General features: G+C 47.1%; 1 protein-coding gene across 9 annotated transcripts in view; it reads left to right on the top strand.

The window, feature by feature from the left end:
• Nucleotides 1-17,586, top strand: part of LYN (LYN proto-oncogene, Src family tyrosine kinase) — a 112,746-nt gene that overhangs the window by 19,331 nt on the left and 75,829 nt on the right. For 2 of the 9 annotated variants that reach the window (XM_032610566.1, XM_032610567.1), the window contains exon 1: nucleotides 14,569-15,037. The exons of 4 other annotated variants lie outside the window; for them this stretch is intronic. The gene's annotated coding sequence lies outside the window, so the exon portion shown is untranslated. Of the gene's footprint in view, nucleotides 1-10,271; nucleotides 10,291-14,568; nucleotides 15,038-17,586 lie in introns of those variants that run through there. 3 more of the 9 variants (XM_032610561.1, XM_032610560.1, XM_032610564.1) reach the window with 2 other exon arrangements.

Here is a 17,586-nt window from a genome sequence, read left to right on the forward strand (position 1 = left end):
TCTCTGTTTGTTTGTTCTTTAATTCTTCTAGGTGTTTGTTCTTTAATTCTTCTAGGTCTTTGTTAAACATTTCTTGCACCTTCTCGATCTTTGCCTCCATTCTTTTTCCGAGGTCCTGGATCATCTTCACTATCATTATTCTGAATTCTTTTTCTGGAAGGTTGCCTATCTCCACTTCATTTGGTTGTTTTTCTGGGGTTTTATCTTGTTCCATCATCTGGTACATAGCCCTCTGCCTTTTCATCTTGTCTGTCTTTCTGTGAATGTGGTTTTTGTTCCACAGGCTGCAGGATTGTAGTTCTTCTGCTCTCTGCCCTCTGGTGGATGAGGCTATCTAAGAGCGGTAATATCCTTGATAGTTTATCACGTTGACTTTATACGTTAACTTAAATGTAAACACAGGAATGTGATTCCTCCTGGGAGGCTAATAATAAATATGGGGCAGAGACGTTTACTGGGCACAGGCTGTGCGTCATTTATTATTCTAAACACTTGCTAAGTTTTTATTCACTTAATCCTCACAACAACCTTATGAAATCGATACAGTTACTATCCCTTTTTTCAGGTAAATAAAGGTTAATTAACTTGCCCAATATCATGTCTCTGTGGGGTGGAGCTCCAACTTGAGCTCAGGAGGTCTGGCTCTCAAGCCCAGCTCTACTAGTACATGAATCCAAGGTGCAACCTCTCTGACTTGCGGGAGAAAAAAGGCCTGAGACTCAAACCAGTCGTAGAGCCAAAGCTAGAAAGACTCCACCCCAGTTCTGACAACTTGGTGTCATTCTTACTATCATCACTGCTTGCAAAGACAAAGAAAAAAATTCTTTGAAATCGCACTGAAAATCTAACCATTAAGAGTTTAAAGCATGATCAGGATTAAGCCAGCTGGATTTATGTGCATTAACTTCAGCTGACGACTCGATTTCTCCCTATTTTCCTGGTCGCCATTTGTTGGGAAAGAATGATTTTCCTCTGCTGTCAAAGCAAAGCAAATCATTTGTTTTATAGCTAAGTTTGAATCATGATTGGATTAGCCTTTTCTCCAGAAGTTACCCCACATTTTTCTTTTGCTCAATACTTATCCAGCTTGTGTTTTTCTTCCTATTAAGCATTGTCTTACATTCTCATAACTCTCTAAAAAACAGCTTCAAAGCTGTGTTTGAAAGGTTATTTAGATTGTACTTAATAGATTGCTAATGGCAAAGGGTCGGATAATAGGCAAAGAATGTACGGATCAGGTGAGTCATACAGCTGTCCTCGGCCCATTCCCTTCCTCTGTTCTTTGTGGCATTTGCAGCAATGAGTTTAAGATCATCGATGGTTAAGCTGGGGCTAAACCGGTTTATTCCCTGGGAAGAATGTCAACTATCCAGCCAGTGTTTTCACTCGGCACTTCGGTACCCCTTGCCCGATGTCTCCTGCATGGCTCCTGAATGACTATTCCCATTTCTGAATGATAGCTCTCCAAAAAGAAGTGAAAAGTGGATAAGACTTTAACTTTTTCTTTAGAAGGGAAAATGTATTAGGATCCCTCTATTTCCTTTCATTCCTGGGGTGTCAGGTGACTCTTTAAGTAAAACCCCAGTTTTCTCTGGTCTCGATGAAGTTGGTATAAGCAGAAGTGTTTTGACGTTGACTTTAGCATAAACGTTGCTGTTTAATCTCTCCGTCAGTCCTGTGCTCATTCTTGGGCCTGGCTAGAGACACTTCTGGGGATTTCCCAGAAGTCCCCAAATATGGTACCTGAAGGCTGGGCGTTGGCAGATGTGGTGTGTCATTGTTGCTTTCTGTGGGGATGAGGGTGGAGCCGGCAGAGTCTTGTATCCATATTTTCCATGCCGATCCAGAAGGAACATGGGCCATACACTGAAATAAACCCCGTTGCTTGACAGTTTGGACCCGTTGCTAGTCTTGTAAGAACCTTCAGGCCATAGAACCACTGCTCCATCCAGGACCAGCCACGAACTTGAGATCTTTCAGAGGCTGGGCTGGATGCAGCAGGAGAGAACTCCTAGCTGAGTAGCTCGTGCTAAGTCTTTGTCTAATTGCACTTCCTGGCTCAACCAGAGATAAACAGATGAGAAGAACCTAAGCCAAAAAGGGCATTAGGACCATGATTTAGGTAATAAACTACCCAGGCTCGTAATGGACTCATCCCTAGACAGACACAGGAATGAATCTGGGGTGAGAAAAGCCAAATGAGTGAGTGATGATGTGTCATCATTTTAGAAAATGTCTCATCACTTTGTACGAACAGAAGAGCAGATGTTAGATGGAGCCCCTCTTTGCCTGTTTCTTTAATATCTTCAAGAGAACAAACGTGAGCTCGTGGGAACAGGGAAATTACTAAGCCTCCTGTGTGCCAGACTTGTGGGGTGAAGTTGAACAAGATGTACTAAACCTCAACAAGAGAAGAATAATGAATTACAGTTGAGCCTTGAACAACATGGGTTGGAACAGCATGGCGCCACTTATACCTGGACTACCTTCAGCAGTAGATACTGCAGTACTATGCCATCTGCCTTGCTTGAATCCGAGGATGCAGAAACAGGGATATGGGGTCTGACTGTAAAGTTACCGTGGATTTTCCACTGTGAGGGAGTCAACAGCCCTAACTCCACATTGTTCAAGGGTCACTGTACATATGTTTTTGATCGCCAGTGTTTCATGAAATAACCGGTTAAAGTTTTCTGCTGTTCTAAGTTTACTTTTAAGATCAGGGGATAAATTATTTCCTAGGAAGCTGTTCTTTACTCTCTGTTCTTTGTGTTTCTGTGTTGATAGTCTAATCTGAATTCATTGGGTTTATTGAGACTTTCACACTTGTAAGTGATGATTAGCCTGACTATTGTTTGTTTATGTAGAATTTATAGTGTTTTATCCTTTATGTAGATCTTGGGGTTTGAAACTTGAAGTCGTGTTGCTTTATCAATCATGAACATTTGTTCTCTGAGTGCTGATTATAAACAATAAGGCAGAAGACTCTTGAAATAGAGGAATAAATGATAGTTTTGTAATAGATAAACCTGAGGTAAGTATAAGTGAATTATATTTTTCATAAAATGTACCCAAAGCTAATACTTTGTAAATACTACCATTTTCTTTATGGCTAGAGTGTAACCAAATCCAGGACTAAATAACTTCCATTTGGGGCCATCAGGTTTATAGAACAAAAATAATGTTCACAGAAGCCTAATTATGATAGGAAGGTCAACTTTACTGCACTAGCAGATTTTCAATAGTGGGTTCCATTCATCAGCCAGAGCCTTTTTTTTTCCCCTCCAGAGCATTTTTTTCTGGTTTGAGTTGGGTATGGGGTTAGGCTGGCAGTGGATAAACTCCAACGCCACTCTGGCATAAGGGCATGGAATTGTAATTACATACGGGATAGCTTGTGTCACAGCTAGCCAACAGGGCATCTGAAGTTAAACCACCTATGACACGTCCATTGCTATGATTTCAGTTCTGGCGAGGAGTTCAGTATTTGATAAAAGGATCCCAACACTATTGGATTGTGAATTCTTTTTCAGAGCAGGGCTTTTCTAGTGGTCCTCAGCCCTGGCTGCTCACTAGAGTCAATGGGGGAGCCTTTAATCCTCCCCAGGCCCAAGCTGCACCCCAACCAATGAAATGCGGACAGTGGGGGACCCAGGCATCACTGCTTTTTAGAGCTCTCCTGACACCCCGCTTGTGTACCAAGGTTGAACCGTTTGACCAGATCCAGCCGTTGTGGAGTTTGTGGGCTCTTAGGGGATAATGTTCAGATCAGTGAATTTGGATGGTCATCTCAGAACATCAGATGTCCCAAGAGCCGATATGTGCCCAGAATAGCTCCCCGTCCCTTGAGGAGAGGCGACCACACTGGGTACCAGTTAGGAGGGTGGCGAATCTCCTGGGGTTAGAGGGCCTGCTAGCCCCAGTCTCCTCCCACACTTGAGAAGCATCTGGGCGGGACGCCCTACCTGTTGGGAGAGCCTCACCCTCCGAAACAGCATGTCTTGGCTGTGTTGTGAGCTGTGTCGGTACACAGAGCCCCTCCTGCTCCGGTGGGGGACCTCATACTCAGGCCCGGAGCATCTCCCTTGTGCTGGGGGACCACTTACCTCTTGCCGGGACACAGAGGAGGTTTCAAGGGTCGCTCGTGACCTCTGCAGAGCTGAGGGTCCATCAAAGCCACCCACGAGTGAGAAGGTAGTACGTGGTAGGACCCGGGAAGTAGCATAGTGCCGTCATAACTCGTTCAGTTGTTGTTGTTCTTTTTCTTTTTACCTCCAGATCGGCCAAAGTCTCAGAGATGGGGCACCTGTTCAGGCAGAGGGCTGGGATGGCGAGGTCTTCCCTGTGAACCCTGGGTCAGTTACCCCGTCTTCGAGCTGCTCTTTTGCCATCTGTTAGAATTCTTATCAGGATTGGTTGTGAAAGAGTAGGCGAAAGTGGTTTGTTAAAAAAAAGAAAAGGAAAGAAAATAAATGAACCCCATTTGAACTCCAGCTGAGCCGGGGTTGGTAGCCCTCTGGCCTGGGTGGGAGGAGCAGCCCTCCGGGAAACCAGTAGCCCTGTCTGAGGGCCGTTACCCTTCTCTCGGCATCATCCATGCTGGTTCAGTGAGCCATCACGGTCCGTTAAAAAAAAAAATGCTGACAATCCCAGCGTGCTGGCGAGATTGTGGGGAGACTGGAGTGGAAATGGTCCAGCCACTGCAAGAAGCCCTTAGGCGATTTCTTATAAAATTCAACATACCGATGCCTCACAGCCAAGCCTTTCCACTTCTAGGTATTTATGCAAGAGAAATGAAAGCAGATGTCCACAAAAAGATGTGTACAGAGATGTATATAGCAGCTCTTTTCATAATATATATATAAAAACAAAAACCCTAGAAATCCTCAAATATTCATTATCAGAAGAGTGGTTCAATAAATCTGGATGATATATTCATAAAATGGGACTACTTGAACCAGAAAAAGATATTTCTCCATACAGCAACTGGTTGAATCTCCAAAACACTATATTAAGTGAAATAAGTCAGACAGAAAGAAATGTGTACTGTCTGACTTCCTTTCCGTGAGGGTCAAAAACAGTGATCGTGGGGAATGTGTGACTTGGAAAGGGACACAAGGGGACTGAGGTGATAGTGCTGTCTTGTGTCTTGTTTTGGAAGGCGGGAATGTGGGTGGAGACATTTACCAAAACCCATCTCGTACAGTACTTAAGATCTGTGCATTTCACTGTGTACACATTTTGGGGGGGTAATAATTAAACTTTATTTTTCTTGTTTGTTTTTATTGTGGTGAAATAGACCTAACACAACATTTACCATCTTAACCATATTTATCTTTTTAATTTTTTTTAAATGTTTTAATTTTTATTTTTTTGGCCACTCCATGCGGTGTGTTAAGATCTCAGTTCCCTGACCAGGGATCAAACCCGGGCCCTCGGCAGTGAAAGCGCAGAGTCCTAACCACTGGGCCACCAGGGAATTCCCTCTTAGCCATTGTTAAGTGTTCTGTGGCATTAAGAACATTCACAGTGTTCTGCAACCATCATCACCATTCATCTCCAGAACATTCTGTATGCATTTTGCCTCAGAAAGAAAAGCAAACGAAAAACACTGTCATATGGTGAGGTCAGTTCAGCTGGAACTGAGGCGTTGGCCTCATGCATGTAGGAAGCCAGCCTGGATGCGCAGGACCGTCTGCTTCCCTCTGCGGCCCCGAGGTGCACGGCACACACCTCGGCTGGGCACCTGCCCCGTCAGAGTCAGTGTCGATTTGCCTGCTTCTCCCACTGGCCCCGAGCTCCCGAGGATGGAGACGGTCTTACTCATCGCCCTCCCCCAGCATCCATGGGAGGAGGGCTTTCGTGCACGTGTGCTGAACGCCAAGTGGTCCCCATGTGAGGACTCGGCCTGGTCCATTTCCAAGCTTTTCTCAAAGAAAACAGGTGCCTGTATCTCTCACAACTCTGTTAGATGGTTAAAGAAACCCTGTGAGCATTCAGAATCTTGAAATGGGGAGCATTTTGCACAACTTCCCGGAACGATTGCTTCTGGTTAGCGTGTGTGTTTGTGTGTCTTCTTACTTCTTGCTGGAGTCAGCTCACGGGTTCTGCCACCCAACACGGGGCCTTAGGCGCTTCCCTGCCTCCTGTGTCCTGTGGTTTCCTGGCCCGCCTTCAAATTGCCGATCAAAACAGCCCAGAGGGCCTGGATGACCACTGCCAACATTCTACTCCTCTAGCAGCCCGGAAGAGTCCAAACAAAAACTTCAGGTTTTTCTTCTTCAGAGACTCCAACAATTGCCAGGAATCAAGAGGATTACAAAGTAACAGGAGGGGTCGTCGTACGCCGCAGCGTGAGGACCCTCTGCCTTGCTTTTCAGCTGTGCTGCAGACGGTCCACAGCAGATCCTTTGCCCTCTCCTAAGCCCGAAAGCCAGAAATAGAGTCGTATGTGATAAGGGCTTCCATTCCCGGACAGCTGAACAATTTGTACCATTTCGAAATTACATAGTCCTGTTTAGACTCAGTTATCAATATACGTTCAGCATTTCACCCATGGTCTCAAGTTGCGTGCATGTTCTTCACGATAAGGCGACGAGCTTGCACCAAAAAGAAGGTTTTGCTTAAGGCTGAAGAGTCCCTGCTTTCAACCTATCTTGTAATTTTCATCTTGTTGCTTTTTATAGCATTCATATCAACACCTCGGTTTTCTGGCTTTCCGCTAAATTTTTTTTTAATTACCGGTTTAAAATACAATGAAACACTCAAGTGACGCACTGCACCGGGTACTGACTGAGACAGGGCTCCTGGTGACTGAACTTGGAGGGGCAAAGCAGCCACACCATGCAACTGTGCCTTCGCTTTTTCATGGAGAAAAGTCTGAGTCTGGGGCAGGAAAGGTTGTTTAGGGATGTCAGCATATTATTATGAAAGTTGAACACGCCAACGTGAAGACTGCTTAGAATGTAAGGAAATCTCATTTCACAGGCGGGAAACTCATTCGTTCATTCATCAGCAATAGGTCTTAGAGGGACGATTCAATGCCAGGTTCAGGTCAGGTGCTCTGGAGACAGGGAACAAGAGACAGGCTCTGCTCTTGAGGTGCAGGCATTGCCAGTCAGGACAAAGAGACCAGACACCAGTAACTGCTTCCAGGTTGGATGAAGGGCTTTGCAGAAAGTTTAAGTACTGCGATGGAGGGCGCACGGGGGTCAGGGGTGCTGCTTTGGCTAGGTTGCCAGGGGAGCGTGGGGTTTCTGGGCTGTGATGAAGAGAGTGGGAGACACCCAGCGGGGGAGGGCTCTAGGCTGAGGAGACAGCAAGTGCAAAGGACCTGAGGTGGAGATGAGCTTGGGTGTCTGCAGAGAAGAACGAAGTTTCTGATGGCCAAAGCATAAGGGTGAGAGGGTAAACAGGCAGACAGAGGGTGTGTCCAACCTCTCCCGCCTTCTCCAGCCAGGGGCCCTAAAGCCCTCGATAAAGAACTTAAATCTTATTTCTGAACAAAACTGTGGAAGGACTTTAATCAACAGGTAAAGATCTGGCCCTGTAGGGAATGTGGGGGCAGATAGGGTCACCAGATTTAGCAAATAAAAATACAGAGTGCCAGATTAAACTTAAATTTCAGGTATGCAATGAATGAAGTTTTAGTATATCTCATGCAATATTGGGGACATACTTATATTAAAAAATGATTAGCCATTTCCGTGAAATGCCAGTGTAACTGGATGTCCTGCATTTCCTCTGGCAGTGAGAGGCCATGGTGGCGGAGCAGAAGGTGGGGAGACCGGGGACGGGTGATGAATGTCCATGGGGAGACTTTGCTGATGAGCTGGATCTGGGGAGACAAAGAGGAACCTCGGGTGACTTCTGGGTTTCCAACCTCAGCACCTTGGGGGGGGCCCTTTACTGGGCTGGAGAAGATGAGGGAGGGAAGCATGTGCGTTGTGAGGCCGACAAGCCTTATTTAAGGGCGTGTAAACAGGAAGACGTGGACGTTTCTTGGTGCCCCGTCCAGGCCCACCCCTCCGGCCGTCTCCCCTCCCCCTCCCCTGTTCTCTGCTCCAATGGAAGAGAGATCTAGGCAATTCAGGACACAGTGTGACTGGGACAAGCTATTTTCTAGATGAATATTTAGACCCCAGCTAAGCTGCTGCTAAGAGAAACAGTGGAAGAAAGAAATGTACTTCCTAGGAATCGGACTAAAGAATATTTCTATTTCCTTATGTAACAGACTTCTGTGTGCCTCTTTTGCAATGTGTCTTTAAGGATCCATCGATAGGCATAATGAAACAAGACAGGTTTTGCAATGAAGTGGTTATGTGGGTGACCAAGGACAGCCGAGGTAAACCGGACACAAAAGTGTCTTAGTCGCAACTTTTATAAAACCCAACATTACAATTAGACCCAACATTACAATGATAAGATCCAACATTACAATGAAGTGCATGGCTGCACTTAAGTATTTTCTGAAATTTTAGCCTAAATATGGAATTCTATCATTATGAGGGGAAAACAAGAGTACACGAGCTGTGATATTGCATTTCTTGATTCAAAAAGATACATCTTTAAAAAAAACAGGCTACAAGTATTATAATTTCTTTTAAAGCAGCCCCTGTAAAAAGTTCATTCACCTTGACTTTATTCTTATATAGGAAGAGGCCACTTGACTAGATAAGTATTTTGATTACGGAGGGTTTGGCTGTAAAGTGGCCTCATATCCAGAGAATGTTTTGCAAAAATCAAAACCGGGCCTATCCCATGACTTTTTCTTTTTCTCCATCCCTTCTATTTAAATCTTTTAATAAAGCATTTTACCAGAAATTCACATTAAGGTATGAATAGTCAATAGAGTTTACTATGTTCCTCTCTTTCCAAAGCGGCTCACATTTTAGTGGGGGGGCAAAATGTGCCCTTAGTCAAAATCAGTATAAGAATTACCTGTACTGTTTGCTACAAATGCCCACACTCTCCATGTGGATTCGGATTCAGGGGTCTGCCTAGAGCAGGGCCCAAGAATCTGTATTTTTAAAATAATCTCAGTCGTTCTTGTGAACTAGCAAATCGGGAAAACACTGGCTTTAGTGAAAGAATTAAAACATAATCGTTGGGACTTCCCTGGTGGTGCAGTGGTTAAGAATCCTCCTGCCAGTGCAGGGGACATGGGTTCAAACCCTGGTCCGGGAAGATCCCACATGCTGCAGAGCAACTAAGCCTGTGTGCCACAACTACTGAGCCTGTGCTCTAGAGCCCGCGAGCCCCATCTACTGAGCCCGCATGCCTAGAGCCCGTGCTCTGCAACGAAGAGTAGCCCCCACTCGCTGCAACTAGAGAAAGCCTGCGTGCAGCAACGAAGACCCAACACAGCCAAAAATAAATTAATTGATTATAAAAAAAATAATAATTGTTGAATTGCAACTATCTTGAAGGTGTGAGTGAAAGAGCCTTTTGAGAGGCTGAAGGGGAAATAATTGGACATAAATGATTGTATTAGTTAAATAGTTCATCAAAGTTTGTTGAGTGTTTGCTGATGGGCTTGGCAGCATCCTGGGCACTGAGGGTGCTACGTGGATAAGAGATGAGGCTGGAGGGATGGGCAGTTCTGCCTGGCAGCTCAGGACAGCTTTACACACAGGACGTGGGATTTGAAATGCTTCATGTGAAACAAGAAGAAGGAGGCTCCTTATGGGGCGGGCGGAGCGGGGGAGGGCGGGTGTCATTCCAGGAAGAAGCAGGTGCGATGGTTCAGAGGAGGATGGAGGCCTCAGGATTGGGTTTCCATGGGGCTGGTCCACAGGGTGTGTCGGGGTGATGCAAGCGGCTTATGAAGCCCAGGATGTAGGTTCTCGTGAAGGGCGATTCTTGCCAAGCTCTGTCCTGTGAGGAATGAGGAAACGGGGGAGAGAGCTGTCGTTGTTCTTGGAAAGGTAACTGGAAATAGCAGCGTGCAGCATGGCGGATGGTGTGTGTGTGAGTGCGAGTGTGTGTGTACTTGAGTGTGAGTCTGTGTGAGTGTGTGTGTGTGTGTGTGTGTGTGTGTGTGTGTGTCAGGGGGTGGCGGGAGAATGGTAAAGGGAAAGCAAGAGGAAGGAAAGCCAGGTTGGAGAGGTTTTTTTATTTTAATTTTTTTCTTTATTTTCGGCCGTACCACACAGCATGCGGGAGCTTAGTTCCCCAACCAGGGATCGAACCTGTGTCCCCTGCAGTGGAAGCATGGAGTCCTAACCACTGGACCGCCAGAGAAGCCCCTGGAGAGTTTTCAGTTCAGCTCTGTTGGTAGTGTAGGGTTCTGAGGTAAGTCGGGGGGTCCAGGCCCTAATTCTCAGGGGCTCGGGGAACACTGAGTGTGTCCTCAGGAGGCCAGCCCTCTGCTCCCTGTGTTTTATGTATTAACTTGAAACCTGCTGGGATGAGCCCATACCTTAGGGAGCGGATGTTCCCTTCAAGTGACAGTGGAGAAGAAAAAGCGAGAGTGCCCCTGTTTCCACGTGTGAGAGTGTCAGGCCCCTTTGGGGCTCAGAGAGGGAGGGACCATGTGCATGGGTCAGGCCGACCAGCAGCCTTGACTGGGCCCTGCCGAGACCATCTGCAGGCATCCAGCCACCAGCCCAAGCCCTGGGGCCCTGGGGCCTCCGTTCCAGAATTTTACTGGGAATCCAGACAACAGTCTCCGTGGTGGTTGTGCTGTTTGTACCTCTTTCCCGCCAGCCTCCCTCTCACCTCCCAGACATGAGAAAACACCATCTCAGAACAAAATCCCGAAGATGTACCTACTTGGTGAAGGAAGAAAGATCAAGGCAGCTGCTGTTTTGTTTGTTTCACCCCCTGACCTTGTTCGTTTTGTTTGTAACAGAGGAGCTGTTTCAAACAGATGCAGAGAAGGTGAACAATGGCAGTGGATTCGTGTCGGGGGATCCAGGGCCACTGGACTTGGAGGGGCTCTCAGCCTCTGTGTGCCTGGAGGTTTTCTCCTGCTTTGAATTGCGATAATTGAATGGCATCCAAATAGACAGGGAGTAGAGATGGGTTTGTTAATTAGATGAAAAGATCCATTTATAATTCGTATATTAACATGGGTTGACTGAGGCTGTACCTTGACTTAAAGCCTAGTCTGTTATCTGTTCTTCCTTGTGGAAATGTGTTTCCATCACAGTGCATTGCGGCTGTCCGAGCTCTCTGAATTCTAGAACTGGACGCAGCCTGCTTTCCACTGCAACTCTTACCGTTCTTTGCCTGATCTTTTATGATTTCGTTCTGCCGTTCCAGACATCCTCAAGCCTCTGGTTAGAAACGCCAATTCCCCGCCCCCACCCCAGATCTGCATAATCAGACCCTCTGTGGGTGGAACCAGCGACCTGAGGTCGAGAAAACCCTCCAGCAATTCTTACACCTGCTGTAGTTCCAGAATCACTGATTCACTAGTCCAGCCTCCTTGTTTTATAGACGAGAGTGATGCCTGAGGTCTAGCTGGGGAGTTGGCCATTCTAAGCCGTTGCCAGGAGATGCTGAGGTTGCTGGCCTAGATGACTTCTTCAGTCCTCTCCAGCTCAGAAATGTTGACTCTGTCTTCTTCTGTAAAGCATCAGGAGGGGACTTGTAACATTTCTTGAGTAGATGTTTGTATCCACCCATTTCTGCCCTGAACAGGTGTATTCTGTAATCGCTCTTTCCTGCTCCTGTCCTCTGCCAGCCTCACCCACCCACTAAGGATCCCTCTACCTGCCAGTATCCGACAGCCGGTCTCACGCACTCCCAGAGGGCAGCCATTCTGGGTGGGCAGTGGGGCACGGTGGTCCTCGCTTTCACTGCGTGTGCTCAAATGTGGACTCTTGGGATTTCTTGGGCAAATGGTGCTTACCCGAAAGCGAGCAGGTCAACTCTGGCTCCATTGTTTACTGCCTCTGTCACCTTGGAAAAGTTACTTTACCTGCCTAAGCCTCAACTTTCTCACCTGTTAAATGGAGATGATAGTAGTATATGAAGGATTGTCCTAAGTACTGAATGAAACAGTCCACGTAAAGCGCTTGACACAGTACCAGGTACACAGTAAGAGTTAAATAGATGTTAGCTAGTTAAAACCAGTAGCTTAGAACTGATGAGGTTGTGTTTCCCATCGGATGCTCTTTTCTCATTAAAAATTGTTGCTTCTCAGGAGAAACTTTCTGCAGCTTCTGGACATTATCAGATTACTTTGGGTGATTTTGAAAGATTTATACCTGATTTCCAAACATGACACCACTCAGGAAGGCGTGGGCAGAGTGTAGATCATAGAAGCAATGGAGCCGTGCGTTTACATCAGAGGGCAGCGGTGTAGACACTTACACCTGGAACATGGTTCCAAATGCGTGTCCTGCCTTTGATGTGATTCCTGAGCACCAGATGTGAAGGAAGACATAAATCCCTCATCGTGTGCTTGAGTGTCACGATGCCCCACCCCTGAGAAACGAGCACACACTGACCTCTGTCTGGCTCTAAGCTAGAGCTGTGGGGATGGTAACACTGTGTGTGTGTGTGTGTGTGTGTGTGTGTGTGTTGTGTGTACAGACAGAAAAATAAAAAGACCAGGTTTTGGTAATTTGGTGGATGACTGAGGTCAGGGAGAGTCATGCTTTGAAAACTGCTCTTTAAATGTTTCTACACAGTGCATACACTAATAAGTTTTTTTTTTTAAAGAAGATGATGGGGGATAGGAGTTTATTTATGTATTTATTATTTTTGGCTGTGTTGGGTTCTTCCTTTCTGTGCGAGGGCTTTCTCTAGTTGTGGCGAGCGGGGGCCACTCTTCATCGCGGTGCGCGGGCCTCTCACTGTCGTGGCCTCTCCCGTTGCGGAGCACAGGCTCCGGACCGCGCAGGCTCAGCGGCCATGGCTCACGGGTCAGCCGCTCCGCGGCATGTGGGGTCTTCCCGGACCGGGGCACGAACCCGTGTCCCCTGCATCGGCAGGCGGACTCTCAACCACTGCGCCACCAGGGAAGCCCCACTCTAATAATATTTTATCAGACTTGTGAAGTTGAGGGAGTGTGGGAGGGGGAGATGTGTGAATGAGCTGGTGACAGGAACTGAAGAAAGAAGGGAAGAAAGAGTTCCCCGAGTATATGCATCCTGGGAAATTAGCCTCCACGTACCCCAGGGACTAATCCCCTCGGTTCCTTGGGGAGAGGCCCGTGTCTTGCAGGTATTTGTGCTCCTATGTCTTTCCTACATTAGATTCAACAAGTGACAATGACCCCAGATGCACAGAATTTGAGCTGGAAGAGATGGGTGTTTAGTTTGACCCCGTGATATACAAGGGAGGAGAAGACGGAGGTCCAGACAAGGTAGAGGAATATATTTGGGATACTCGGTGGTCTAGGCTGTAACACATTCCCCCAGATTTCCTGATGTGAAGTTCCATGTTTGTCAACTATGACTCCATATGTAAGATGAATTTAAACTGAATAACCTGTGGCATTAGTAGAAATTCTTTGCGTTTCCATGGAAACCTCCTCTGGCTATAGTAAGCAGAAAGGGGGAAATACTGGAAAGGAGGCTGAGGGATTGCACAAAAGTTGCCCCGGGTTGAAGGAAGGGCTGAGTAAGCAGGTCTGCAGTGGGAAGCAGCCAGGGTGCTCGGGGGACATGGCGCCTTGCCGACTTCCCGCCTCTGATGCTGTGTCAGCCCAGCCGACCGCCCATTCCGTCTCTGATCTGCGTGCGGGACTCCGCGGGGCCGTTTCCTTGCACGGGGTCCTCAGCTCAAGCATGTTCTCACACAGACCTGCTCACCCACCATCCGTCCCTCCCTCTTCTGCTACCCTGCTTTTTCTGCAGTGCGCTCATCACTACCTAAAAGTCTTAGAGTTACTTGTTCACCTGTGGAGACTTTAAAATGCTGCCTCCCAGGCCTGACCCCCAGAGATCCTAATTTAAATGGTCTGGGGTAGAGCCAGGGCCTTTCCCCTAAAAGCTCCCATGGTGTTCTAATGCTTAGCTCATGTTAGGAATCGTGGCCTAATTAATACATTGAGGACCAAATACAGGACATCCTGCTCTCGCCGGCGCAACTGAAAATACGTTTAAAAGAATTAAGAGTGACAAATGCAGAAAGGATTCTTTGGGAAAAATCAGGCAGTTGTGGGTAACCGCACATAAGTGATGCTGACGAGAGCCCTCCCAGAGTGGGTGCCCTGGGGACCAGCTCACCCTACTGTGGCCCTGGGGGTAGGGGGCAGTGGCCTCAGTTTCCAAGTGAGTGCACTGAGAGGCAGAGGGGAAAAGAAAGTGTGATTTTTGTCTCTTTAGGGAATTGAGATATAATTTAGTGTTTGCACTTTTAGTGTTTTGGTGAGAGGGGGCAAACAGAAACATGAGTGATCTGTTAATATGGTATTTTTCATCAAAATAATGGCGTAGAACAGGCTTCACTGGGGAGAACAGAAAGCCCCCCCCTGGGTCGGGGTGGTTTGGAAACAGGCTGCTTTTAACAGTGGGGGATGGACCACGGGACTGTGGGTTCTTGCAGAAAGAATCTGTAATCCTTTTGGGTTTGACCATTAGGCAAATCAAGCTTCCTGGTTTCAGAAAGAGAAAACACACCCAAAAGAGAAAAACCCAGGCCCGTGGGAACAAGAAACTTCCTCCTCCTGGGGCTGCTTGAAAGGGCGAATGTGCCCGTCCTGACTCTCCCGCTCAGCGTGAGACTGGCTGGAGGGCATCCTGGAGGCGGAGGGGTGATGGACGGAGAACGGCCACTTTGCTGGAGGAACTCGGGACACGGTGGCTTGCACTGACAGGCTTGGGCCTCTGCTCTGAGGGCACCGAAGCTGGGTAGAGGTGGCTTTATCCTTTGGTGTAAACCTGGGGAGTGGAGGACCCAGGACTGAGTTGCGTTCCCGCTCTTTGCTCCTTTGTTCCCCTTGGTCCTTCAGCCTAACCGCCTTGAAGCCCAAAATAGAATCCTTCAGGTTTTTACTCTGTCGGTGACAAAACCCGAGAAAAGACTCAAAGCCAACTGAAAAAGAAAGATCTGCAGATACGGAACGCGTTTGCCTGCCAAGGAGGTGAGTGAGGCTGTAAAGACAGTCAGAGAACTGAGCGGACTCATTGAGGGGAGCCCGGGGTGAGATGGGGAGAGGTCTGAAATCTGGACCACTTCCATTTCAGTAACGGGAACAGAGGGCTGGGACGGAGTTGGAGGTGGGGTTCCTTAGAGGTCGGCTGCCGTGCTGTGGAAACTGCAGTGCTTTGGTTGTCAGCGGAACCCACACTCCTCAGCTACATGTATAGCGCTAAAGCCTCCTTAGCAATTTTTATTTAGCAATTTTTTGTGTGCCAAAAGTCACATGAGCCTTTCTTCACTTACATGCGATATTGTCACTATAATCTGGCTCTCGCTGTTTTGGGGGACAGGGAGGGAAAACAGGAAGTAACCGCTTGTTCCCTTTTTTGAGGCGGGGCATTTAACTTAGGCTCCTGCGTTTCATCCTCACAATAACCCTTGAAAGAGGAGTGTTATCTACATTGTACAGATGAGTAGAATGAAGGCTTTTTTTTAAAAAACAGATTGTCTCATTGGTGCTAGATTTCGTGTTGTTTTTTTTAAATTTATTTTTGGCTGCATTGGGTCTTCGTTGCGGTGTGCGGGCTTCTCATTGCAGTGGCTTCTCTTGTTGCGGAGCACGGGTTCTAGGCACGTGGGCTTCAGTAGTTGTGGCCCACAGACTTAGTTGCTCTGTGGCATGTGGGATCTTCCCAGACCAGGGCTCGAACCCGTGACCATGCGTTGGCAGGTGGATTCGTAACCACTGCGCCACCAGGGAAGTCCCAAGTAGAATGAAGTTTAATTAAGTAACTTGCTGATGTTTATATGGCTCTTAATAAATGCAGGAACCAGATTGGACCCAAATTTCCTCATCCTAAAGCCCTGGGCTCCTTCATTTTGGGCAAAATTATTAAGTAGAGATTTCAGCCCAAATTCTTTAAATGGTCGCAGACTCTCAGTGAATGGGGGCATCTTGGTGGCTGTCATGGTCTAGATATGTCTGAAACTAAAACAGTTTGGGGCACTAACATTTTTTGATCATCTGTTATAAACCAGAGAGGTGGCTAATAAAAAGAATGGGATCTGTGTACAGAACTGCTTCTGACCGCAAACTGTAGTCCATGGGGTTTCCAAGTTCAACTTTAATTCAACAAAGGTGTGTTGCTGCATCATGGTGACCAGGTAGGGGGACTGCATGTGTCTCGGTGGTGGAAGCAGGGTGAGAGGCAGAGCAGATATAGTATCTCAAGGAGTTTACAGTCTCCATGGAGGAGAGAGCCACCTACACATTAACAGGGTCCAATGCAAGAGTTACAGAACCACGTGAAACAGGACCGTCAGTGGCATCCCGGGGCTTGCGGCTATGTCCCGAATCGATTATGGAGAGAAGTAGTCTGGGAGAGAAGGATGTAGACAAGACTTGGTTTGAATGCGGCTTTGGAGGATCAGTTGGATTTGCCTATACGGGGAAGGCAGTGTGGTGCCGCCATGTCAATAAATACAAGTTTCTGTCCTGGACACAGTCGGTGTCGAGGTGGACTGGAGCCGGGCTGTGAGGGGCAAGTTGAATATGTGAGATTTTATCCTGTTGGCAATAGGAGAGGTGTTGGTAGCAGAATTCGAGGTGGTGGTATAGTAGTGATAATAATGCCTAACACTTCTTGAGCATTTATTCTACTGGGCATTCCATGTGATGATGAACATGTATAGCGCATTTCCAAGCGCCAAGCCCTGTTCTCTGGGCTGGCAATACAACAGGGTACAGACCTGTCAAAAATCTCTACTTTCATGGGGCTTGCAGTCCCGCAAGGAGAGACAGACAGATGATAAAATAGATCTTGTAATCTACATTCATGTCATGTAAATATAGAGAGGTGGGCAGGGAGGCAGTGAGTGAGAGCACAAATCAATGTTGAAGCTTGGCTCTGAGTATATGTATGTATTCATTCATTTAATCAGGTAAATAGTAGAAGGCAGTCTGAAGGATTTTGAATCTCAATGATATGATGAAATGATAATTCACAAACGAGCAAAGAGTGGGGAAAAGACCGATGCCACAGAGACCGGCTAGGAGGTGACCACACCACCCAGGACAGTTATACTTAAAGTGGACCTTTGAGTCAATTATATCATAACGTAGAGAAAGAAGACTAAGGTAGGGGAAAACTGTCAGAATGACACTGTTTATCTGGTCCATGCCTTTCCCTAAGTCTAGAAACCCAGCATGGTTACATTGTGAAGATGACAGGGCTTCATGGAGACCTGACTCCAGAGGATAAGATGGGACCTGGATGTCACAGAGATGACAGAGCTTTTGAGCCTGGGTGATGAGGGTGGTGAGAAAAATGTGAAATTTGCACTAAGAATAATGGAAATTCAACAGAAGAGCCATCGTGCTGTCCAAGTGGTGTAAAATTTTCCGAAAGGGACCAGGGGCATCCTCTCCAGCGTCAGCACTTCCTGGGAATCAGTGGTTTCTCCTCGGAGCAGGGTAGGCAAAGTGAGAGGCAGACCGCCACACCCCCCTGCCCCCCAAGCGCACCTGCAGGGGCCGCACCCTCTGTTCTT

Source organism: Phocoena sinus, chromosome 17 (assembly GCF_008692025.1).
Source record: "Phocoena sinus isolate mPhoSin1 chromosome 17, mPhoSin1.pri, whole genome shotgun sequence".
Taxonomy (NCBI): domain Eukaryota; kingdom Metazoa; phylum Chordata; class Mammalia; order Artiodactyla; family Phocoenidae; genus Phocoena; species Phocoena sinus.